The following is a 19,619-nucleotide window of genomic DNA, read 5'->3' as shown; positions in this document are numbered from 1 at the left end:
GATTTAGCCATAATAAAAAAGAAAAGTAAAAACAAAACCAGGGTTAATTCAGGCAGTTTATAATTAGATTTGCATTATTTGAAGACCAAATCCACAGAAAAAGATATCCAATTTTATCAAGAAAAATGAGATGTTCTGATATCATTAGAGTGATAAAACAGGATATATATTGCAGATGACCATCAGTTACTTTCTGTTGTATAGTTAAAGTATGTTTTTAAAAATATAATGAAAAATCACATTTGCAAATTCCAAAGTTGGAATCAAGTAAACCAGCAAAATTTCTATCACCCAAAGGTTTTTTTTTAATATTTATAAGAAATATAGCTAAGTTACTCATAGAAACACTAGATCAGTAGACCATTCCCTCCCATGCTAGACAGAATAAAATCCAAATTATCTTAATATTTCTTCTGCTTTTAAAGGCTCTTAGAAGACAAAACCCAAATCTATTACCTCTCTTGATTATGACTATATCCAACAACTCTCAATCAAGAAATGCAAAGGTATTCACTTATATCAGAGTTTATAGATTTATAAAGGGAAATGAAATAAAATCATCAGGGCACATGCATGAAAACTCATGACAACCAGTAAACAAACACAAAAGCAGTTCACTTCTATTTACGAGATAGAAATGGGTGTAAAACATTGAATTTCTATATGCCTTCCTTTTATTTCTGGATATTGAGAATTTCTATCTAGGTTGAGGGAACATAAACATATAAGACAACGGTTGGAGGTGTGGTCATCATAGTTCTAAGCAAGTTAGCTTATGTACCTGATCTCCTCATCTACGAAATGGGGTTAATAATTGTACCTACCTCATAGGGTCGTATAGTGTAAAGCCTAAAATTAAGGCTCAATATTACGTGCTGCCTAGGTATCTGATGAAATCAGGAAGACCTCAAATGGCTCAAACGCAAGTTCCTCTCCCCACTCTGCTCGTGCAGATAAGGTCCCTTGGCGAAATAACCCTTCTTATCAAAGGGACCAGGTGCAATTCCTGCTGATCTCTGAGCGGCAGGTTTCAGTTCCCTCCCCACCAGCCATGGAATTACTCAAGCAAGACAATCACAGATTCCCACAGGAACCAAAGGTACTTTCTTGATACTACAAAACCTCCCTCCCAGGGCCCCTGATTGCTCACTCCTGAGTGCAACCTCCCTATGGCCTGAGTGGCATGCGGTGTTTTCTTTCCCTGGGCTGTGGTATATGTAACTAATAAACTGTTGATCTCACCTGTCCAGTGTTGAGCGTTGTTTCTTTGGTGATCCCCATGACCCAAAGCTAGGAATCCCTTCCTCACTAATGGGGTGAATAAAAGGCTATTGAAACAGATAGTAAAAACATTATATGAGCTAATACCTGTCAAGCTCTTAAAACAGTGCCATATTATCTACTACATGTGTTTGCTATTATTAGAATTATGCAACATCAAGTTCATAAAGTTCAGTGTAACTAGTCAAAGTGCTTAATCATTATCTAACAAGTCAAAGAAAAGATTTATAGAGTAGACTGGATTTAGAAAACTATTGACTCACAGTAGTCGCTTAATTCACTATTTTGCTCAACAAATGACCCAGACAGTTAAAAATGGAAAACAAAATTAGAAAATAAAGCTACTTAAGTGAGAAACACTCATTTACAAAATAATTGGTTATAGATACTCTATAATGTGATGCTCATTTTCAAGAATTAAAATTTAGATTTAAAAAAATCCTTAAAAATGCAGAAAGTCATCAAGATCACATCACTCTGCCTTAAAAATAAGAACAAGTATTTGATATTTAATACTTGATTAACCTTTCTGTCGATACACTAGCATATTTGGGTGATTGAAGTTTTATTCATGACTTCATAATTGTTAAAGATAAATAATAATCTATGATTATCTATAAAAAGCCAAAAGGGTATATGTTTTCCTTTTTACCTCCCTTCATAATAATTTAGAAAAGGTCTTCCTTTCCAACCACACAGTAAGCTCTCTAAAATCTAGGTCATATTCTGTATACCTTTGTATTCTTCAAAAACCCTTGAACATAAATACCAATTAAGTAACTGTAAATTAAATTATTTCACAAATTAAGCATCTTTTCCTATCTTTAGGTCTTAATTGAAAACACCTCTAGATTAATATATAATGTTCAAATTACAGATTTGATACACTTCTGAAAATACAATGTCTCACCTACCATAGAGTATAAAAGCAAAAGAATACAATTGCAGCTATCTTTTGAATTCTAAGTTAAAGAGAAAAAACTAGTTTTCTGATTAAATATTAGTAAGTACATAAGGTTCCTAAAGGGAAATCCTGGAATGATTGCTATGATAACATAAAGGAATATGGTATAGAAACAGCTACGATACCTTCATTCATTTTCAGATTGTATACATCTGTGGCTACATATCTGAGCTCTCATTAGCCACCTACACACACATTATTATTCCCTTGGCAGTTTATCTGTAGCTTCGATGGATATCTATTAAATGCATGAACTTTTGTTTTCATCTCAAGGCATCTTCAATTTACCATGTCACTTGGATTTGCTCTCAGCACTATCCCTCACTTAATTTGTTCTACTCTATTATTTCAAAATGCTGAGAGTCTTAACATTTTTATAAAAGACATATTTATTGTTAAAACAAACAAAAGGCAATGAAGAGAAACAGATGGTAAAAATAATTTCCAGTAACCTCACCACCCAGAAACAAATACTATTTATTTTGGAGTCTCTCCTTCTGTATTATCTTTTTTAAAAAAAGGAAAAACCTAATATCCTTAATAAAGGGTTTTTTTTCCATCCAATAACCTATTATGGACATCAGTTCACATCAACACATAGATCTACATCCTGAGAGTTGTCTAGTGCTCCACTGCATTTATGTCACATAATTTGTTTAATCAATTCCCTTGTTAACGGTAACATCAGGGTATTAAGTATTTACTGATGATACTTTTTTTTTTTTTTTCCTGTACGCGGGCCTCTCACTGTTGTGGCCTCTCCCGTTGCGGAGCACAGGCTCCGGACGCGCAGGCTCAGCGGCCATGGCTCACGGGCCCAGCCGCTCCGTGGCATGCGGGACCCTCCCTGACCGGGGCACGAACCCGTGTCCCCTGCATCGGCAGGCGGACTCTCAACCACTGCGCCACCAGGGAAGCCCCTACTGATGATACTTTTAAGTTGAGAGATGATTCAACTGGAAATTAACCCCATACTAAGATAAGGCTTAGTCAAGGAGGAAATGAATACAGAAAAGAAATGGACTAAAGAAGATTACAAAGGATAATGTGGTCTTACTCTTTAACCTCTAATATACAGCACACTCCTGACATTTACGGAAGGCTAGGTGGCCCAACAATGAGAACTACAGGGCTTTACCTCTTAAGTGGGTGTGGATGCAAGAGGCAACAAGGGAGGCGGTTGCCAAGGAAGTCTTGTAACAGGAGAAGTAATGCACAGATCCCCAACTGTAGGAACCAGTTAGAAAAAGATGGCAGAAATTGTTAAGCTTTTATTTTTAATCTTGTCATTGTTTCCAGTGTTTCAGAGATAATTCTGTTTAACTATAATCAAGAATGGCCCAGGGCTTCCCTGGTGGCGCAGTGGATGAGAGTCCGCCTGCCGATGCAGGGGACACGGGTTCGTGCCCCGGTCCGGGAAGATCCCACATGCCGCGGAGCGGCTGTGCCCGTGAGCCAAGGCCGCTGAGCCTGCGCGTCCGGAGCCTGTGCTCTGCAACGGGAGAGGCCACAACAGTGAGAGGCCCGCGTACCGCAAAAAAAAAAAAAATACAGCCAGACCTAGGCAACCCTTTTTTCTCAGGGACCCAATTCTAATCTTATATCTGAGCTCCTCAAATTTTCTATTAATCTGAAGATAACAATTATCACTCATTAATTAAGGGAAGGAATTGTTGTATAGCATTTTGAAATACTCAGACAAAAAGTGCTATGTAAAGAAAGATGTTATGCTAGCTTAATCAGTCATGCAATAACTGACAGGAAATAGTCTCATACCTTAGTTTTGCTGTACTGCTATTTTAGACCATGAAAATGCCTTTTAAAATTTCCTTTTTTATAAGTCTCAAAGTCAAAAGCTGACTGCCCATTGCCATGGAGACAGTTCTATTTAAGGTACTACATTAGTCCTTTCCTCACAGAAGGAGGATAAAAAAGTGGTCAATAAAAAGGCATCGATCTCCATGGTTTAGAATTAAGTCACTAAAAATGCTTCTTGGGCAGCCAACACAGAAGGGAAATTTGGGAGTGGGTTAGGAGGGGGCAATTTAATACAGTCCATTATTTTTCCTGAGTAAGAGCAACACAGGTTAAATTTTAGTACTAAGGTAGAGACAATATGAAGAAAACTCCCATTACCTCAAAATTAGATGCAACAAAATAAAAGTACTTATATTCACTATCCTAGATGAACTGCAACTAACTGGAACTATCTTTCCTTTTCAAAGAGCAATCTTTTATCCTTTTATCTAGGGCCCATGTGTAATATACATTCCTTAAGTTTGTTTTATTTTAATTTTCAGGCTTCCTGACATCCCATTCGTAATTGAAGAGTAAGCTACCAGTTTACAGGTAAAAAAGAACACTCATAATTTATATACATATTTAATCTTATCTAAGAGACTCAAAATAATTTAAAAGGACAATGTGGCAATTCTAAATCTGTCTTTAAGACACATATATTCATTTCTCCTTCTATTTAAGAAAAAACTAAGATAATTTTCCATGAAAACTTAAAACATCAATCTTCCTTGCAATAAAAGTCACCTAAGATGATAAAACCCATCAGAGTCTACCAGTGTTAGTGCTAAAACACCTATTTTTATGTAGACAAGCAATTCCAGGAGATATTTTCACTTGATTTCAGTCATAAACAAGTTTCCAAAACCCATCTCTTTTTTTCCTTAAGCTGAAGTTCAGAATCTAGCAACAATGTAATAACATTTTTCTCAAGATAAGAGCAAATTGTACCTGAAAGTCTCAAATCTGTATTTTTAAAACAGGCAAAAGAAATCTTCCTGATTCTAGAGCTGGTACTTGCCATTATTATCTCTAAAGAGTAGAGCTTTAGAATCAATTTAATTGGAAACAATTTCCTCCTTTACCATATTTCTCAAATAATTGATAACGCATACTGAACGTAAAATGGATGTGTAAATTTTGATTTGTAGAAGTATTTAGATAAGAATCCTAGACTAGTAATTTTCAATCCATAGAGTGCATCTGTATCACCTGGGGGGGCTTATTCAAATACAGATTGATGGGTCCCACCTCCAGAGTTTCCGATTCAGCGGGTCTGGGATGGGGTATAGGAATTTGCACATCTAACGAAGTCCCAGGTGATGCTGATGCTGCAAGCTCCAGGACCACACTTCAAGAACCATTGTCCTAGACCTTAAACAAACTCCTTAGATGAGAGAATTGTTATTCCTTGTTAAAAATTACTTCAATCTTTCCCAAAATGAACCATTTTAAAGAAAACAATAGCTTCAGTCCCTCGGGGAAAACAGTAAATCATAGCAATTTGGAAAGGCTATTAATTCAATCAAGACTATGTTAATTCCTAAAAAACTGCTATCTAGTGGTTGGATAACTGCTGTGAGGTTACAATGACATTCAGGAAAATAACCCCCTGACCAGCAATAAATGGCTTGTGTCGCCTGTGAATCCTTGAAAAACAAGTATCTACTATTAAACTGTGCAGAGGAACTTAGTACTTGAATGTAAAATTTTCTTAGAAATAACTGTAAATCAATTATGACAATTACATATGCTCCAGAAAATGTATATGTATCGAGTTTCTATGAGTCCCATCTAGCTTTTCCACTGACTTACATCTTCATTTTTAGAAATCCTTGATCTTGGATTGATTGATCCAAAACTGACAGCACATTATGTTTTAGTTTTCAAGTGCTCTACAGCTCTGTCAGATAGTTAATTACCCATAAACACTAAAATGCATTAAAATGACTATAAAGACAGAATAAAAGGAAATGGCCTTTTATAGTAACAGCGCACTCCTCTCCTTTTTTATGGTCATGAAATGCATACCTGTCACTAAAAAAAGTGATGGACGAGTTAGGAGTTCTAGAGGACAAATTACTTCACTTTCATGACATCAGAGTACCTTTCATGAAACACAGTGGTTTGTTAAATGCTAAAATTACTAAATGCACACTGCCACGCATGTTCAAATTTTACTGGCACTCTAAAAGATTCAACACCCTGTAGCACATTGATGGCAGGAACCTGAGTTAGTTTCTTACTCAGTAAGAAATTGTTCCTTAAAAATATCTGAAGTTAAATGAACTTATCATCCAGGTATTCATTAATTATCAAATCTTTCCATTTGCCATTGTGACAAATATGTTCTCTGCAATAACTTTGATCCAGATCATTAGTAAAGGAAGCAAGAGAAAAACACATTGATGTCATGTACTTACCTTGAGAAGTTTAACATCAGTTAAAAGTAAAATGTGTTCCATTAATATCTGCTGCTTAGACATTATGGAAATTTGTTTTTTTAAACCAAGTGCATCAGATTTGTGATTACTTCATAAGATAGAAGAACAAGAATGATCATCCATATCAATACATGGGTTATGTACATTTAATTCTCCCATATATCATCATAACCATATGCAATCGTAACAGGAGTTGGTCAGTAGAACTCCCTACCAGATGTAGTTTGAAGGACACATTATTAAAATGCATAGTTACCGATCTTCATTTCAATGAAAATTCTGAGTGACTGACTAGGTTTGAATCTTGCACGTTGCACTAGCTGTGTCATTGCTCTGGGTATCATTAGATCTCAAGCATGGAAAATATCATATACTGATGCTTTTACAAATGTGGGACCTGGATAAATGGTGCCATGTTATAGTCACTGATTAAATGCTCAGTGTGAAATTTTTAAAGCTCATTTCCATAAAAAGTATTTTGAATAGCTAATGATTTTCCAGGTTTAAATTATTGATAGCCATCACTTCTACTCACCAGAAAGGGGTTTGTTTCCATGGAATTATCCTCCCCTCACACACACCCTCCAATACCAACATTCACGTATCTCTGCATTCAGGTACTACTCTTGTCAGCTCTGGAGCATCTGTTCATTTCATTTAATGTTCTTGAGTGCCACTATGTGAATGTTGGTTGAGGAAGGTAGATAAGGAATTAGGACTTTAATGGAATAAGACAGAGTTCAACTCTTTAAAATTATTTACTATAAAAATTACAGGGCTTCCCTGGTGGCGCAGTGGTTGAGAGTCCGCCTGCCGATGCAGGGGACACGGGTTCGTGCCCCCGAACCGGGAAGATCCCACATGCCGCGGAGCGGCTGGGCCCGTGAGCCATGGCCGCTGAGGCTGCGCGTCCGGAGCCTGTGCTCCGCAACGGGAGAGGCCACAGCAGTAAGAGGCCACAGCAGTGAGAAGCCCGCGTACCGCAAAAAAACCAAAACCAAACAAACAAACAAAAAACTACAATGCTTGTTGCACTGCCAATCTGTAGTCATAGGAATGTCTATGGAGCTACTGTATATTCTCTTCATGTGAGACCTCAAAGATAGTATGAGTAACAGAGCTCTGTGATACTAACACGGGGACTCTGGCCAGCACAAAAACAGATTCTTAAGTGATAAGTTGTGCACTGTGACATATCAATCCAAACAACTCATATTAGATTTTGGAAAACTCTCGAAATGTAACTTTAATTAAAATGTTAGCCTCTGTAATACTAATGGCACTTCCACTGAACTCAAACAAGGTGTGACAATTTCAAAAGAGGTAAAAAACACTCTGTTTATAGGTGCTAAATGACCTGACAAATGTGCTTTCAAGTATATTCAGTATCTACAGATTTTTAAAGTTTTACTTTGGATCCATCCAAATTACATGCTCTCTATCCAGGTACTAAATAGGCAGGTCATCCCAGTTAGTTGTTTTTACAAATGGTAATGTTTATTACATAGTTGGCTTTTGATTAATTTTGTACACCAATGAAAGTAGATAGAATTACATAGAAAAAACTTTTTAATAGGCCTATCAGAAAGGTCACCTAACCGAGGTCTCTGATGCAAAATGCTTTGCACTGCTTCTACACCAAGAAGTCAGCAAACTTCTGACTGCTGGCTAAATCTGGCCTGCCACCTCTTTTTCTGCTGCTTGGGAGCTAGGAATGGGTTTTATATTTTTAAATGACTGAAAAAAAATCAAAAGAATGTTTATGACATGTGAAAATTATACAAAATTACAATTTCAGGACCCCTAAATAAAACTGTATTGGAATAAAGCCGAATCCATTCTTTAATGAATTGTCTATGGCTGGTTTCACAATACAGAGGCAGAAGTGAGTAGCTGTCACAGAGACAGCTCCTTAGCCCTTACTTTAGGCCAGCAAGCCTAAAATACCTACTATCTACCCCTTTATAGAAACAGTTGCCAAACATGATCTATACTATCTGCCAGGGGAGGGGCATAATCTTGAAGATCTCTTTGTGAGATCCAGGTGTGTGTTGCAACTCATCACGTTGCTTAGGCAAGAACCCTGATGTCCTCACTTGGGGTTCTTTCTGCGTCTAACAGGCAGGGGCACTTCATGTCTGTTGAATGAATAAATGAATGAAAGATATTCACAAAGTTTGTGAGTGGTTTATAAATGTTTACAGCCTTTACATTTCTTGCCTGCTTAAGAATATGAAAGCCATTAAAGGGTGATAGCATTGAGACACAGAATGAGTGTAAAATGGCAATCCATATATTTTTACCAAAAAAGGAAAATTGTTTCTACAATCCTATTTACCAAAATATATATTTCCCCTCATTTTTAAGGGCACTAAATGTTAAATAGGTCTCTAGCATAGTCAAAAGAATACTTATAAGTTCATGTTAATCTTGGGTGCTCAATAATCAACATACTTTGTGTAACGAATATTAGAACCTAGACCTTGTAGTCATTTTAATAGTTGTACAATATAAAACAATTGATATTTCACAAGATTATTAACTATATGTCATACTTAAAAAAATAAAACTATAACACAAATAGGATTCCACACTCCATCTGAGAATTCATTAATTTCAAGTAATATATTATACAAAAAAGCTTTGATAAAAGAATTTGAGCATCACTTGGGGTTTAGTGCTAAGGTACCTTTAGCTTAGATGATTTTTGTTTTGTTTTAATTCTTTTTGAGTGGAGTAAACTTGCTGGGCTAATTTGTTTTCTTTATTAATTTATATCAAAAGAATTAAGATACACATGTTAAATTCCTAATTTCAAATAAAAAGGAAACTTGCTGGGGAGTTAAAATTGATTATTTTTTTCATTTATATTACCTTAAAGACAACAATGGGTAGTAGAAACAGCTTAAAATGCACCATTCTGGACTAGAGTCTTACTGAGCACAAAGTGAATAAAGATAGGTCAGCTTGATACTGGCCCTTGGTTATCTCAACATCCTGATTATCATCCAATTTTTATCCCTTCCATCAACTCCTGCTTGAATATTGGATGATACTGCAGTCTTCCTATTAGACACAACAACCAATAACCAAACATATTCTCAGAGTGAACATATTAAAAAATATTTTTTGTCAAAATCATTACCCTTCTTAGTGTTAAGCATACAAGTTAGGAAAGACAGCTCCAGTGAAGCAGTTACTTACGATTTCACAATGTATCTTCCCCTGGAAACAATCTTATACCTAGTAGTTAGGTTTCCAGCCTAATCAGTAAATGGCTATTAAGAATACTAGTTACATTAATAGTACTGCAGAACCTAACTAGATATCTTAACTGTGTTTCTATAGAAAACTCTCAAGAGTTCCAATTAACAAATAGCAAAACCACGTCTTCCCACAAATCTCTCTCCCTTTGTAAGACAAAAAACTCTTCTGTAGACACAGTACTGTAGGAGTGTTGGCAGGGGAAGGCCAGTGGAAGGATGAAGTCCCAGGGTTTCCTCGTTTTCTTTCATTATCATTGTTGCCTTAACACAGGAAGCCAAAATGAATAGTGGAGGGACTTCCCTGGCGGCACAGTGGTTAAGAATCTGACTGCCAATGCAGGGGACACGGGTTCGATCCCTGGTCCAGAAAGATCCCACATGCCGCGGAGCAACTAAGCCCGTGCGCCACAACTACTGAGCCTGCGCTCTAGAGCCCGTGAGCCACAACTACTGAGTCCATGTGCCACAACTACTGAAGCCCACATGCCTAGAGCTCATGCTCTGCAACAAGAGAAGCTGCTGCTGAGAAGCCGCACACCTCAACGAAGAGTAGCCCCCACTCACCGCAACTAGAGAACGCCCGCACACAGTGACGAAGACCCAACGCAGCCAAAAATAAAAATTAATTAATTAAATAAAATGAATAGTGGAAATAATCATTCATGCTACTTCTTATCTTCATAAATTAACTCTTTGTTACTGCAAAAAAAAATTTACCAAAAAGTGAGAATGTTTTCTAGAGGTCCTCTTTATGAGACACAATACGTAAAATGTTTCTAGACAGTGTCGTTGGTCACAGACATTATAGCACTATTGAATGAATCAATGTTATTGAACTAATGTATGGCTGGCTGGCAAAAGGAGTCGGTCAAAGTTTGCTGGGAAATTAGGAAAAATATATCCTGGGATAAGAATGGTCACAAAATTAACAATAGATTTACATAGATAAAACAATGAACTAGATAGGTCAAAACTGTCCAATGAGAACTTCAATTTGATTCTCATTGATTTACTCTTATAAAGAGAAAAAATTACATTTTTCATGTAAAATTAAAGTAGTAGAAAATATCTGAACTTGAAATCACTCCTATTAATCTCAAGTAATCAGGTCCTATTGTTTCATTAATTTTATGTTTTCTGAATCTTGTACATAAAGAAAACATGTGGAGTACAAGGGAATGCAGTGTTTATAGCTGTATAAAGAGCCAGGCTTTGGAGTTAGACTGGTTTTAAATCCTGAGTCTGTCACTTATTGGTACTATGATTTTAAGCAAGTAACTAAGGCTCTCTGAGCTCTAGTTTCTTCATCCATAAAGTGTGAATAATAATTCTTTATAGGTTTGTTGTGATGATTAAATATAATAATACACATGTAGAGCCTGAATACTTAGCACAGTCCATGGCACATAGGTGGTATTCAATAGAAGCTACTATTGTTATTGACATTATAAAATGCATTTCAAAACTAAGAGTTACAGTTTCAGATAATTACCATAATCTTCCACAAAATCCAGTTTTAGTTACCTGTGAGGTAAATTTGACCTTTCTAATTCTGCATATATCTAAAAAAAAAAGAAAGAGAGATTTCATTTCTTCAACTGCCTAGTTCCATCTTTGCAATATAGGAAGATGCAAAAATAAAATATATATCTAGAAATGAGAACATATACCTGCAGTACAAGTAGCTATTAATTAGTAGAGAAAGTAAGTCTTACTCAAATCTATACTTTAAAGAATCTCTGGTACAAAAAATAACATGGCCCTAGTCAGCCAGTTTTACACTTGATCATACTTACGCATATGCTATGTTCAATACATTCTTTGTGAAACATAGGTAAAATGGCTGTCATTCCTTATTAGCTTGGAGCAGCAAAATGCAACCCACCACTGAATAACCCATAATATTCATGTGTCCCTTAGCGCGGCAGTCAGTATTCTGGCCCATAGACCAATAAATAACTTCTGGGAGTATCTAAAAATTAAAGGCTAGCTAAGAGGTAGTCCAGGCCTATGAAGAATTCTCTGGTTAACAGTTACCAAGGGTGATCTCCTTGGTGGCCAAGGAGATCAAAGTAAAAGACTTGGGGGAGGTAGAAGAGGGAAAGGTTTAGCCAGAATTCTCTGGTGAAACAAACCTCAGGAGGAGACCTGCAGAGAAATTGGGGTTTAAAGGTTACTCCTTTAAAGTAGCCTTCCCTTAGAGAAGTCTAGCAGATTCCAGGAGATGAAGCATGTGTACCTATCAAAGCAATGGCCATTTTACATTTCTGAGAGAGACCAACTGCTAAGGCCAGTGTCCTGATCCTCTTAGTGAACTAACATTCTTGCTGCCTATCAGAACTCCCTCGAAAAAGTGGTATGATATTTAATCGAAACATTCTCATGGTCACAAAGATGAAAAAATAATTTTTGTTATTAAACTTCTCAAAGTGTTCAGATAAATCTTATCAATAAAGAGGACAAAATATGGCTATAAAGAACAGACAAATCTTGGAAAGTGAGAAAAGAGTTGTCATTTTCTTAGCTAGATTATACTGTATTCAATATAAATGTACTGCCAATATTTGCTAAAAATAAACTTTCCATTAACCTGATCCCAAATAAGAGGCAACCTAGTAGGGGAAAGATATATATAAATTTTAATTATAATTCAACATGCAAAGTGCAATAAATGCAGTATGCTTGACTAGCATAGCAGTCCAGAAGACAGAAGAAAAAAACGTTTGAAGATGAGGAAAGACTTTTTAGAGATGTCACAGTTGTTAAGAAAAAGTTTGAACAATAGAAATTCTACATGTTAACTGTAGGTTTAGATGGTATAGGATAGATATTTTCAAATAGTTTATACATCTACTCATACATTTAACGTAACTGTTAACACAATACATGACTAAATGTTTTGGCTTGGCAACGTATGTACTGTGTATTGTGAATTCCACCTCCTCCCTCTATCCCCACTCCTACCACAGTGATGTCTAATGGACAGGTCAGCTACTGGTAGTCATTCATAGGTCTCACCAGATGTAATCAGATAGATCCTTATGCCCATGCCTTCAACACCACACTGAATTACAGGTAGTTGTTGGCTGCCATAGCTTTGTGTACAGGGTAACCCCCCCTCTCCCAACCACACACACACACACACACACACACACACACACACACATAAAGTGGAAAATGCCCTATACCTTAAAGGGCTGCAATATTTAGGGATTTCCACATTCAGAGCTGTCCTATCTCCTGTCTACAGTAGTGGTTTTCTTGTTCTTTATTGAAACAATCTAGTTATCAGTAGTCTACATTGATACTCCTCTTTCTTCTGATTCTTGTCCCTTCTTCTGTTGCTTCTCCCACACTTCTCAGCTTTCAAGAAAAAAAGGCTAACTTTGCTACTCAGGGCCTTTCTTTCCTTTTCAGCCAAGAACCAACCAATTAGAGCACAATGGACATAATCTTTGGATCTGACCATTCTTTAGTTGTTGCATAGTAAGTACTAAGGAGAGCATTCCTTTAGAGCCAAAGAGCTTTGTTTTTGTCCATCCCCGGTTTCTACCAGGTAAAGGGATGCTCACAAAACTTACAGAAAGATATCTCTAGCTAGTCTAAGTCTTACTACAGCTCTTACTCCACTTATTGGGTTACATCCCAATAAATCCATCATAAATCAAAAATATCCTAGGTCAAAAATGCATTTAATACACCTAGCCTACCTTAAATGTGCTCAGGACAATTACATTAGCCTACAGTTGGGCAAAATCAACTAACACAAAGCCTATTTTAAAATAAAGTGTTGAATACATCATGGAACTTATTGTATACTGTACTGAAGGTGAAAAACAGAATGATTGTATGTGTCTGGAATGGTTGTAAGTGAATTGGCTGTTTACCTTCATGATCACATGGCAGACCGGGAGCTCCACTTGCTACTGCTGCCCAGCATCACAAGAGAGCATCATAAAGCATATCACTGGTCCAGGAAAAGATCAAAATTCAAAATTCAAAGATACAGTTTCTACTGAAAGCCTATCACCTTTGCACCACCATAAAGTCAAAAAATTGTAAGTCAAACCTTCCTCAATCAAGGACCATCTGTACTGTGGTACTAGAGAAGCTTCTGAGATGTCACTGAAAGGTGCTGGCAGCATCTGCAAGTGATCCCCACATAGAGCAGAGATGACTGGTTTGGGTTTATCTACATTTTCTGCCAGTGATATTTTATTTCCCCCATAGACACTCTAAAGAATTACATGTATATGCAACATACACTGCTGTCAGGATCTCTGGCTCAGCAGTTCTCAAAAGTTTTGGTCTTGGAACTCCAAAGAGGACCTCCTCTTGAGGTCCCCAAAGAGCTTCTCTTTATGTGTGCGTTATAACTGTCAATATTTACTATTGGATTTAGTGTAGAAGTTAAAACAGAAATTTTTGAATGTCTATTAATTCATTTAAAATAATAACAAATCCACTACATGTTATCATGGCACATGGTTTTTATAAAAATAATTTTATTTTCAAAACAGAAGAAATGGAAGAGATTTACATTTTTGTAAATCTCTTCAATGTCTGTTCAATGTAAGACAGCTGGATTTCATATCTGCTTCTGTATTCAATCTGTCATGATAGGTTTTGATTGAAGGTATGGAAGGAAAATCTGGCCTCACACAGATATTTAGTTGGACAATGCAAGAGATAATTGTGAATACCTGCTTTGATACTACACCAAAACTTGACAAGTAGAGCTTCTGAAAGGTGAGTCACAATGTGGAATCTGAAGCCCAATCAGTAAACTTCACTTTCTATATTATATTAAAATTCATTTCTCTATGTTGTATTTTGAATGGATTTTTTACCCATGCATGATTTTGATAAAGTTTCTCAAAAATGAGTCAAGTGATCCTGAAAATTCAAGGAAAACAACTGACAATATTCATTGGCAGTGGTAAAAAGAATGGTCAGATGGCAAAGATTATGTCCATTGTGCTCTAATTGGTTGGTTCTGAGCTGAGAAGGCAAGCAAGGTCCTGAGTAGCAATGTCTTCATGCATTGGTCACTTAAAAGATACTGGCTCATTGAGTCATGCAGATCTTCCAAACGTTGACACATTTTGTAATATAATATACTATAAAAAAATCACACCCATTAATCACCCTTGCTTTCAAAAGGAGAACCTTTAAGAACTGGGAAGCTTTCAGGCTAATGGTGACAGATATACATTTTCCAAAATTCGAATTATTCCTTGAAAGCTTGAATTTTATCACTGGCAATAAATATTGTCAGTGTTTTTCCTTAAATTTTCAGGGTCACATTACTCAATCTTAAGAAAATTGTTATCAAATACCCAAGTATGACAAACCAAAGTTTGCCTAACAGATGTTCTTTTAAGTAAAAATGGGGTTCATTTTAAAAGTGGCTAGTTTAGCTTGCAACTAAAACAACTGCACAGATTCTTTCCCTAGAGACAACCAGATTGCTGTGCAGTAGAAGCACATAGTATACTTCTCATCACTCAAGGGTCAGGATTTAACAAAATTTAACAGTGATTATCGTTTGGTGCCACTACCCTGAGTTACACTAAGGGGCCAGCACAGTTTTACCTCCACTGCTTTTGCACAGTGAAAGAAGAAATAAAGTCTTGTATGATCATGAAAATAGTTTTGACCTCCCAGGCCTGCTGAAATGATCTTGGATACTCCCAGGGTCTGAAGATCATATTTGAGAACTGTGCTTTACCTCATTAAAGAATTAACCAAACTACTGTTAAAGAGATAATAAAAATAGCCAGCTAACTCTTCTCTTTCCCCTCCAGTTGATCTGCAATAATGTGTCAAAGAGTGGCTAAAAGTCACATTTCCAACTAATGTTACCTGGAGAGTTTTAGGTACCTATAGGCATTCCACAGATGCTGAAGCTGGGGGATGGGGGGGATGGATATTCCCTGATGGCCTCAATACTACAGGGGACAATTCGAATGTAGTTTATAGCTTATTACAGAGGTGTTATTAAAAATTAAATGGACTTCATACGAGTTGTATGACAGAGTCCATGCCTTTTAAGTTTTCTCAGTTTATGAGAATCAACTGATAATGTGAAAGCACTGTAAAAATTGTGAAGGTCTACCCAAACATAAGTTATAACCCAGTCCCTTCAAAGGGGAAAAAGAGGATGAAGAAATTGGGAGAAAAAGATTGAGACATGTTTTTACTTCCAGGCTCTTCTCCTAAATTAAAATAATTAAACATTCTTTGCTTTACCCTAGATTTGCCCCAACTTCTATTAAGCACGATCATCCTTAACTCTTAGTCTTTTCAAACTTAATACCAATATCCCTCATCTGCTGAGGTGTCCAAAAGGCAATTTTACTTTATTTAATTATTTGAAACATCAAAATCAATGCGTTGGATTACTATTTAAGGAGCGGGAGGGGTAGAATATGCAAATAAAAATCGGTATGTTGATCACGCTAATTAAAAGCATAATATCTTTACCTCTCACTTACAGGCAATCATTAGACAAGACAGAAAAGTGAAGACTAACCAAATTACTCCGTATGTATTGAAATATATTGCCACAACACACAAAAGACCTGTTCTAGGAATAGGGAAAATACATAGACTTGTCTTTCTTATATTTGTAGTTGTACTTTATGGCTTACAAAGTACTTTAACACAGATTACCTCTCTCCAGCTATGCAGCAACCTGAAAGGCAAGTAGAAATGATGTACATTTTACAGAGAAAACTAGGCTGCAAGAAGTTAACTAACTTGCCCAAAATTCAAACACGTATCAAAGACCTAATGATGAGCATATCTTGTGACTCCCAGTATCACTACATTTGCAGTTATATTTTAGCAGTTTATTTATTTGGTGGTGGGGAGGTTATAGAAGCAGTAGAATCCCTTTACAAATGAAACCTTATATTGAATCTGAACTATGAAACACATAAATACACAAAAGCGTTTTTATAAGTGTTTTAGTTATAAATGAACAATTACTGATAAGTTTTTCTCACAAGTGAAAATTGAACATGAGTAGATATGCACAGGAAGGAAGTTTTTTTAAAGGCCAGTGCCTTCATAATCAATGACAATCTTTCTGATCAATGTCTTATTAACAAAAATGTTCAAGTATATGTACAAAGGGAGCAGAATAAATTTTAATTCAAGGCCGGCACAAGAATAGTCTCGTAACAAAAGATTTTTGGGTGGTTGTATTTTTAAATTATGATTTTAAAAAGTACTTAAAATTTAATCCAACTCAAGTATTTTTGAACACTGAAGCATCTTAGGGCTCCGTAAAAAGCAGTTTGAAAACCACTGCATAATGGCTTGCTGTCATAAATTCACTGCTTGGTCTCTGTCTAGTTCATTTTCAGATAAAACTAAATAAAAAACTACTTTTGACAATCAAAAATATGTACATAAGAAACCTGATTAACCAAAGAAAAATACAGCTACTCATCCACAGTCAAAGCAATACGATTCTTTTGGTTGAACCATATAAAACTGCTATTAACTGACAATTTTGACTATAAAAATGAGGTTCATATGACTTAAACTAATACTTCCCATTTTATTTTCCCAGTCTCTTCACTCATCAAAAAGTTGTCAAAATAAGTGATCATATAAGCAAAGGGGAAAAAGTGCAATATCCAACAAAGATAAATCACTGGAACTACCTAAACATATTAAGAATTATAAAGTGGTAAATCCTCTAACTTAAAGTGCAGAGTTTTATTCACTTCAGTAGCACTAACTGCTCAATACTCAAAATACATTGTAATATGCACCCTTTTATTTATTGGAAGATGAGTGGACTGAGAGTTACCTACCTTTCTTAATGCAGTTTGGCACTCCACTTTGAAATTTATCTAGTTGTCAGTGGAATTTCTTCAAGTAAAATGTATTACACTTCACAACTCATTAACTTTTCCAAAGTAAATAGAAACATTTCCTCTTTTATTAAAACCTTTATTGAATTATTTTTGATAACAGAGCAAGTTAGAATAAGTAGGAGTTATAGATTTGAGGAGAGTTTTGTTTGTTCATTTCTTTCCCTATGTGGTTTACCTCTCCATTCTTTTTACTGACCTAAGGTTACCAAATTAGGTATATTTAATACGTAAAAAAGTCTCTTTTTTTTGGTAGACACTGAATCAAAATTATGAAGGTACTTCTAAGAATAAATGTAATTCTCATACAATATACAATTAAATTTTCAGATGTTGGGTTGAACCAAATTATTTTCTTTGAAGGTGAATCCAGTTCTTTTTGAAGTTCCCCCCCAATTCAATACATTGCAACAAATTAAGCCACTTAGAGAAAAAGGTGTCATGCCACATAAATAAAGGTAACTCTTCCTCCATCATTAATTAGGATTATAACAGCAAAGAGTAATTCACACTGGATGTGCATGATTTTCATTCTTCCATCATGAACTACACTGAACTAAAATTCAAAATGCTGTGACTCACATGGTTATTACTGAACACTTTATTAAGTGGAAAACACAAGATAAATCCAGAGAATCCCATTTTGAGCGTTATAGATGAATTTTGCTTAGAGTTATATACTTTCTATCAAAAAGAAAACCATTTCTTTATTAGAAAACTCTTACATGCTATTTTTAGAATGATGAAGAACTTAAAATGCTAAACACTTGATATCTTTTAAGAGCACTTAAGGCACTCTTAAAAAGCTACAAATGTCTGCCAAGTCATGCCATAACTGGCTCAAACAATCCCATTTCCATCTAAAGTTATTTCATGCTACTGCATGAATCAATATTAAATACCTTGGAGTTACTGAAAACTGGGAATTAGCAGAGGTGTGCATAGCAATTATAAGATATGAAAATGGTGACTATCCATTTTCCATATACTACCTCTGTCTTTTAATAATAGCTAGAAATGAGTATGTTCCTTCTAGGTAAATAGAAATAGTTTCTTAAAAGCTAAGAGAAAGATATAAAGATGTCTTGAAAGCTAGCAAAGGGTCATGGATCCACAGCCATGGTTCTCTCAAAAGAAAAATAGATTTTGAAACTTAATACTACCTCCAAAAATTTAATTAGTCCACCAAATTGCCAGAGCCATTAAAAAAAATCCAAGTCAATACAGCTCATTTTCCCCTTATTCAGTTAAAAAAAAAATTAGCTGTTTTTTTTTAAACCAGGCTTTAGTTTAATCAAACATGTCTCAACAACACTTTTTTTTTCATGTTAAAGACATAACATCACTTTTAAAGTTGGAAAATCATCATCATCATCATTTTTTAAAAAGCTAAGTTCAGATGCCATCTGGCCCAGAAGTGAAAGAGTTAACATTCAACTAAGCTGCTCTGCGCTTCTGATCCATTACATTTCTCACGAGCTGCCCTACAATGAGCTGAGCAAGTATCAACTGTAATTTGATCCCAGAGTTTATGGAAAAAAATAACTGCACATACTCAACATGCACATTTAATAAAAATCTGTTTCAAGAAAAACATATCCGATAAACACAATTTAAGGCATATTTCACTGTTTGATTAACTTCAAATATGCAACCCCTTTGCTTTCTTCGTGCTCTCAAATAAAATGGGGGGGGCGGGGGGGGGGAAGCAGCAGCCCTACTGCAGGGAAAAGAGGCTTGAAAAACAACTTTGATTGGCACTTGGCCTGACCCACAGAGGAAGAAAAACAGTTTTTGGACAAAGAGCGCAAATATTTGAGCTTGCTTACTTACATGCTTTCTTTCTTTCTTTCTTTCTTTTTTTAATATATAAAGAACAATCCCAATTGAACTGTATTTAGAGAAATTGACTAAAAACGGTGCAGTATTCATCTTAGTCTTTCAGTCCCGACGCATTTGCACAGCTCAGCAATTTTAA

General features: G+C 35.8%; 1 protein-coding gene across 1 annotated transcript in view; it reads right to left on the bottom strand.

Annotated features, from left to right (window-relative positions):
- SESN3 (sestrin 3) overlaps window positions 1-19,619 on the bottom strand; it is a 74,367-nt gene that overhangs the window by 53,410 nt on the left and 1,338 nt on the right. The gene's annotated exons all lie outside the window — the stretch shown is intronic.

This window comes from Grampus griseus (genome assembly GCF_964374135.1).
Source record: "Grampus griseus genome assembly, chromosome: 8".
NCBI classification, from domain to species: Eukaryota; Metazoa; Chordata; class Mammalia; order Artiodactyla; family Delphinidae; genus Grampus; species Grampus griseus.
Note: the sequence above shows the minus strand (reverse complement) of the source record. Positions and strands in the feature narration are given on the sequence as shown.